The 6,233-nt window shown below is 34.4% G+C and overlaps 1 long non-coding RNA gene and 2 other non-coding genes across 3 annotated transcripts; all 3 read right to left on the reverse strand.

Annotated features, from left to right (window-relative positions):
- Nucleotides 1-304: 304 nt before the first annotated feature.
- LOC141376618 (uncharacterized) lies at nucleotides 305-6,088 on the reverse strand. The gene is made up of 2 exons (XR_012387192.1): nucleotides 6,057-6,088; nucleotides 305-1,558 (listed from the first exon to the last, which is right to left on the reverse strand). It is a non-coding gene; the product is annotated as an uncharacterized lncRNA (long non-coding RNA).
- Nucleotides 1,130-1,245, reverse strand: mirlet7f (microRNA let7f). Its single transcript, NR_029987.1, has one exon. It is a non-coding gene; the product is annotated as a microRNA let7f (primary transcript).
- mirlet7a-1 (microRNA let7a-1) lies at nucleotides 1,345-1,433 on the reverse strand. The gene has a single exon (NR_029976.1). It is a non-coding gene; the product is annotated as a microRNA let7a-1 (primary transcript).
- Nucleotides 6,089-6,233: the final 145 nt, after the last annotated feature.

The following is a 6,233-nucleotide window of genomic DNA, read 5'->3' on the forward strand; positions in this document are numbered from 1 at the left end:
AAATAAAATATATTGTGTTCAATTGTGTTCTTTTTTTACCCAAAAACATTCCCCAAACATCTTAAATAAAGAGAAGTGAAACGTCTCATTTAAACACTGCTAGTTGCTAAGCAACCATCCATCCCAGAATCACTAAGCACAATGCAATTACCAACAGATCTTTCATGCATGCAAGGTTTTGTTAATTTACACCATAGCAATAGAAAGATACAGTGAAATAACAGCTGGCGATTGTCTGAATTCTAAATGAAAGGCGTTCTCTAATATTGTACTGAGATCTGATCATTCATGAAGAGAACACAGACAGCTTCATCATCTCGTTTAATTTAGCCATGTGTTCAATATAGACAATACAATAGCGCCCTCTACAGGTTAAATTTAGGATGGAGGCCACAAGAATATCCCATTATGCTATTCATTTATCAAGAAAACCTTTTTAAAATGTGCATTACAACAGGTTTTCAACATTGGCAAACACTAATCATTGACAAAGATTGATGGTGATAATGTGTTATAATAATTATTGGCAAAATAGTTTTGTTTTAAAAGTGATGAAGTTAAAAGTGAAAAATTACTAATGAAATAAAACAAAATATTAATGAATAAAGTACTAATAAAATTATAAAGATTGAGGTTTTATTTTTTCATTATAACTTCAGTCATTATAATTTTCATCAGCACCACTGACCAAAAACATTTCAATTTACATTAAATAAGCCCCTGAAAAAATCTAAATCGATGCACTAAAGAAAACATTATGCAACATATTTGTATGGCTTTGTTATAAATAGATTCAAATAGTCACTGACTTATATATGTGAAATAAAAACATGAACTTCAGACACATGCATATTAAGTTACATTAAAATACAGAAAACAGGTGACATTTTAGTAAAGGGACCACTTTCCACTTGAGCAGCTGGCATATTGGCAGTTTAATACTACTTATAAATGACATATTATATTCTGCATCCATTAAACCCCTCTAATACATAAACACACTCACTATAACAAGCTTATTTTAGTAGCTATTAAGAAGCAATTCATAAGAGTTTTAATCATAATAGTGATTGTGTTAAAGAAAACATGAGCGCTTCATATTATCCAGCAAACTTGCATATTCCTTTTCTGTGTATTTCTGCCCCTCAGGGAAGGCAATAGATTGTATAGTTATCTTCTACACAGGATAAAATCACTACCCTACAACTATACAATCTACTACCTCACACTGCACAAGCATTACCATGTAAATAAGCTACTAACATACAAACAATAGTGTTAATCGATATTCAAAAACAATAAAAACCAAGAGATGTACAGGATGAAACTCTGTAGCTTGATTTGGACTTTGAGAAAGACAGTAGGTTGTATAGTTATCTCCCAGTGTGGGTGTGACCCTAAAACTATACAACCTACTACCTCATCCCACCGTCAACATGTAACCTCCAGTCCACCCGCAAATGAAGTGTTGCAGCCAGATCGTGACAGAAGTAACCAACTCGATGTTTTCTGAAGTCCTTGTTGCCCGCCATGTTAGGATTTAGTCCTTGGCATCATTCTGTGAATTGGGAAAAAAGAGATAGGGAATGAAGTGAAAAAAAACAACAAAAACATGGCGGCTCAGAAAGCAAACTAGTAATTGCACATTATTATTAATATCTATAAAAGAATGCATTGCGCAAAATTGTCTGCAAATGCTCCTCGAACTGCATCAGACAGCAGGGGTAATGCAGTAAAATGGAGGGCTGGCCAAACTACTGGCACCCTCTCGGCACCAGGACGCCATGTTGACATTGTGTGTGACTTGGCTGCATATTAACATCTCAGTCAAGATTAAACGCTGCCACATTCAAACTTGGGCCCAGTTTGGCTTTGGGATACAAGCCGACAGTAACAGCAGGCAAGCAAGAGGAAACAACAACACTCAAAGTCTATTTCCGCCATTTTGTGGGCTCTTTCTAAACAGTTTAGTGTTTCATCAAAAACTGGTTGTTGTTCTTTAGATGAAGTAATGCATTTGGGTTTACAAACTGTTATGTCTCTATGTCTATCCAAAATATCCGCTATGTCTCTATTCAAAATGGTGAATTTAACATTTCAAGTACTGCAAAGTTTTCATCCTGTGTGTTCAAGAGAATAAAATCATCACTTGCTGGAAAACTAGCAAGATATATTATTAATAATCAATATTAAAGCTTTCTGCGACCTCAGGAGGGCTCTTTGTCCTTCATAGGAAATGAGTTGCACTGTATTGCTGTTGCATTATCTTGCATTTGGAGACTGTTGTCTGATGTTTGGATCAAAAACAAAATCATTTTGGTTATAGACTTTAACTCAGGAGTTTGTGGAATTATTAAGAATAAAAACATTTAAGATTACTTACAATGAGAGCCACTGGCTAGTTCAGTTAGCTAATCACATCATCTGCTGAGGCAAAAATCACATGACTTGTTTTGATGCACACCAAGGTATGCGTTTCATTTCGTTTCCCTTTGTAGTTTCTGTTCATATTTAATGATCTAATAAAATAGATGGATGGAAAAATACTAAATTAAGAACCCGTTTAATCCTGATAACAATGAGTATCTTCAACAATACGCTCACAAACAAGACAATGCTGAATAAGTGTGAAAATGAGGTTCTCACTTTTTGACCACTTCCACTTTTCTTTTGTGGAGCAAATCACCTTTATTGACTGTGTTATGCTCAACAGACATTGTTTTGCTCATGAAGTGAACCTCCCATTTTAAAATACCCCTTGGAAAATCCTGAAGTAAGCAGTGGTGAATTATAGTTTTCCAGGTTGTAACGTCAAAGCTTCAGTGCTATATTGTGATGAGAGAAAAATTGATGGAAGACAACTCTATGAGGAAAGAACATCCAAAGTATGAATACAGTGGCAAAAGATCCATAAAGGGAACTTGACTGAATCTATTACATTTGTCCTTTTTGCATTATTGTTATGTGCATGAGCCTAACTTAAACTAAGTTTTCCAATCATGCTGCATTTTCATTTCATATTCAAGGGCACAGTTAAGGACACTAGTAAATGTGATATTATTTCAGGTTACATCAGACAATAGCTGTGTCCAATAGCTGACAAACGCTGCCTTTGGAAGATGCATTTCAAGATGCGTCCAGGCGCCTCCAAGTTCAATAAAAGCTTTACTTCCTGTATCCTGAAATACCTTAATCTAGTTCACTTTTTGAAGGCAACATAGATGTTCTCTGCTTTTTATATCCCAAAATCAAAACCGAAAAAAGAACAATTTCAGTTTTTATCCCAGCTGCCTAGTGCCTAAACAACATAGTCTACAGTGTCAGGTGTAGTCACTTTTAAGTTCAAGTCGCTATTGTCAGCATGTACCTTTTTTGATAAATTAAAAGAAAATTCAGCAGGTTTGTAAACTCTGCTTATAGAAATTGAAGAGAAAATTGTTTGCACAGGGTTTGTTTTAAGCAATTTTTAGTAATTTTAAAAAGAATTTATGAAGCCACGCTAATCATATAAAAATGTTTTAATTGTTATATTACAATCCTGAAACACTCAAAAAGGTTTTATTTGTAAATAAGTAGCCTGATAGCCTTGCATCCCTCCATTTTATCAATTATATCATTGACAAGCCCCCAATTCACAAACCCTGGGCTTAACAAAAATTTCAAGTTTCCCCATTCTCAATAATGAATTAATTGTGGCTTTCTAGTACGGTCAACACATAATACGTTGTTGAAAGTGGACAAGCTCAAACAGCCTTTAATGTGGTTCACCTGTAATTGCATCTTAATACCAGATGTAAACAGGGACTATGATTGACAAAACTTTCCACTTTTGATGTCATTGATAATGGAACTTAGTATTGTACTAATGAGTATCTGCTTAGAAAGAGCTAAGTATAAAATTAAACGAAGATGCTCTAGCAGAAGTCAGTCTAATATTAGTATTCTGAGGTGTCTCAAACTTTATTAGGAAAAAATGTGCAATTGTTTATTTGAGAAACTTACTAAATTATACCAGGATTTTAATATAGGAAGCTATACTTCCATTAAACATCTCTTCTGGTGGTCACAGTTCTACACAGAATACAGCAGACACACAATATCAATTCTTGCATCCTATCAAAATGTTCTAATATTTTCAGGGCTTTTTTTTAGATCAGAGATGCCCAAACTGGGACCCGCAGTCCAAAGTTGGTCCATGGTAACCTTAGTCTTGGCTTACCATCCCATCTGAGAAGAGGGAGAATAATAGGGATGGTTCAAATTCAAATTTAATGTAGCTCTTTGTTTGTTTTATTGTTAAAAGCTAACTGAAATTAAATGGTGTAAATTAAATTTTGTTTAAATGTACACAAGGTCACCCAACAATGCGGAGACTTTGGTGAGCAAATCAAGTCAAAGCAGATTCAGCTTGATTAGAGTATTCAGTGTTGAACTCCACTGTGTTATAAATGGAATTGTTTGTTTTTATTGCATTAAGTTATCATTTTAAAACTATGCTGTATTAGTTAATACAATTTAAAGTATTATTTTCTATTTATTTTTAAATATTAGAAAGAAAAAGAAAAAAAAGAAAAAAAAAGAGTAAATTACACATGGCAAATTTAATGTAATATAGTTTGGTCTAAGTAACTTTGACCCACAACTCTGTGATATTTAAATTTTTACCCTTTATTTGAAAATGCTTGGGCACCCCTGTTTTAGATACTATTATCTTTTCCATCATCAAGTACTAGAATTTACGTATATAATACTACCTTTTAAAACATACTAGTACTTATTTATTAAGATACAAATTCTTGTTATTATCAGATACCAGTGCTTATTTAATTTCAAGTATCTACGTTTAACCGTTCAATTAACTTTTTAATTTTTTAATCCAATTGACTTCTATGGGGGGCTGCGATATTAACACTTCAGTTTTGACTAGTAGATACTAGTACCTTTTATAAAAAGTACCTATATTGAGGTAAAGTTGGTTTTATATTTGCACAATCAGACTTTGCACAATCTCCTTAATTACATAATTTTAGAAAAGTATTCTTTTGCATATTGATATATTGAAAGCATATTGTCAGCCAATGACTATCAAAGTACAACATTGTTCACAGTCACACTAATAGTGTTAATGTTGTTTTGAAGTCATCACTGTATGTGATTTTAAGCCGAATATTAAAAAAGTACCATGGTAAACAATATAGGGAGCATGTAACAAGTTGTGCAAATACAAAACAAATTTTACCTCAATAGTACCTATCTATTTAGAGGCTCGATACAGATTAAACATATATACTAGATTTACTTTAAACTTGACTTGCATTTGAAATATCACTGCTGATATTTTGTTGCACAAGTTGAGCTCATTACTGACTTTAATCTTTTTTTTTTTAGCAAAATCAGACCTCACACTTGCACAAAGTCTGTTAGTAACACACACAGTCTGGTATAGTACTTATCAAGCCCGGATATCTTTAGAGAAGAAATCCTACAAAAAGATCTGGACTCGAGCTTACAGCAAACGTTAACAGTGAAATTCCTCATCCGCTGATTCAATACCCCGCAGCTCTGCCAGCACATTATTCACAAGGAGACATTAAAAACACTAATTCATATCAGTTATTGTTCATTACTCGTTAGTCCATCAGTTTGTCCTCTCGAACTCTTTGTAGGTGGCTTAAATTTCCCTCGCTTCATTCCTAAAAATGGCGGTCTCCAGTGGCTAGCCTGCTAATACATCAATCCGTCAAATTTAACGTAACGTTCATCGAAACGAATACAAAGCTCGCGATATTTTTCACAAACAACACGATTAAAATCTTAAGAGGACCGCATCTGGAATATATCAGCTCTACTCTGATAGCATGCTAGGATAGGTGTCCCTCACAGACTAGCCAGCAAGCTAGTTGACACATCGTTCTTAAATAATACAATAATCTAAGGAAACTTCTTCTAAAGTTTATCGGACGTGAGAAAAATATTAGGAAATACTAGCGACAAAACCAACGTGGTTTTCCTGGTATCAGTAAGGGAATGTTTTAAAGTCAAGCGCGCTGTCATACCTTCACTGTGTCCTCAATGGAAGCTGAAGGCTAGTCGGCTAATGGCTAATAGTGGTGAACACCCGCGGTCCGCGTCTCATAGATATAAACACTAGATATCGCATAGGGACCATGAGCATGCGTCAATAGTGCCGCCCCATTGCTACAGTGCTCCCAGGACAAATGTCATTCAACCGC

The sequence above is a fragment of the Danio rerio genome, chromosome 11 (genome assembly GCF_049306965.1).
Source record: "Danio rerio strain Tuebingen ecotype United States chromosome 11, GRCz12tu, whole genome shotgun sequence".
NCBI classification, from domain to species: domain Eukaryota; kingdom Metazoa; phylum Chordata; class Actinopteri; order Cypriniformes; family Danionidae; genus Danio; species Danio rerio.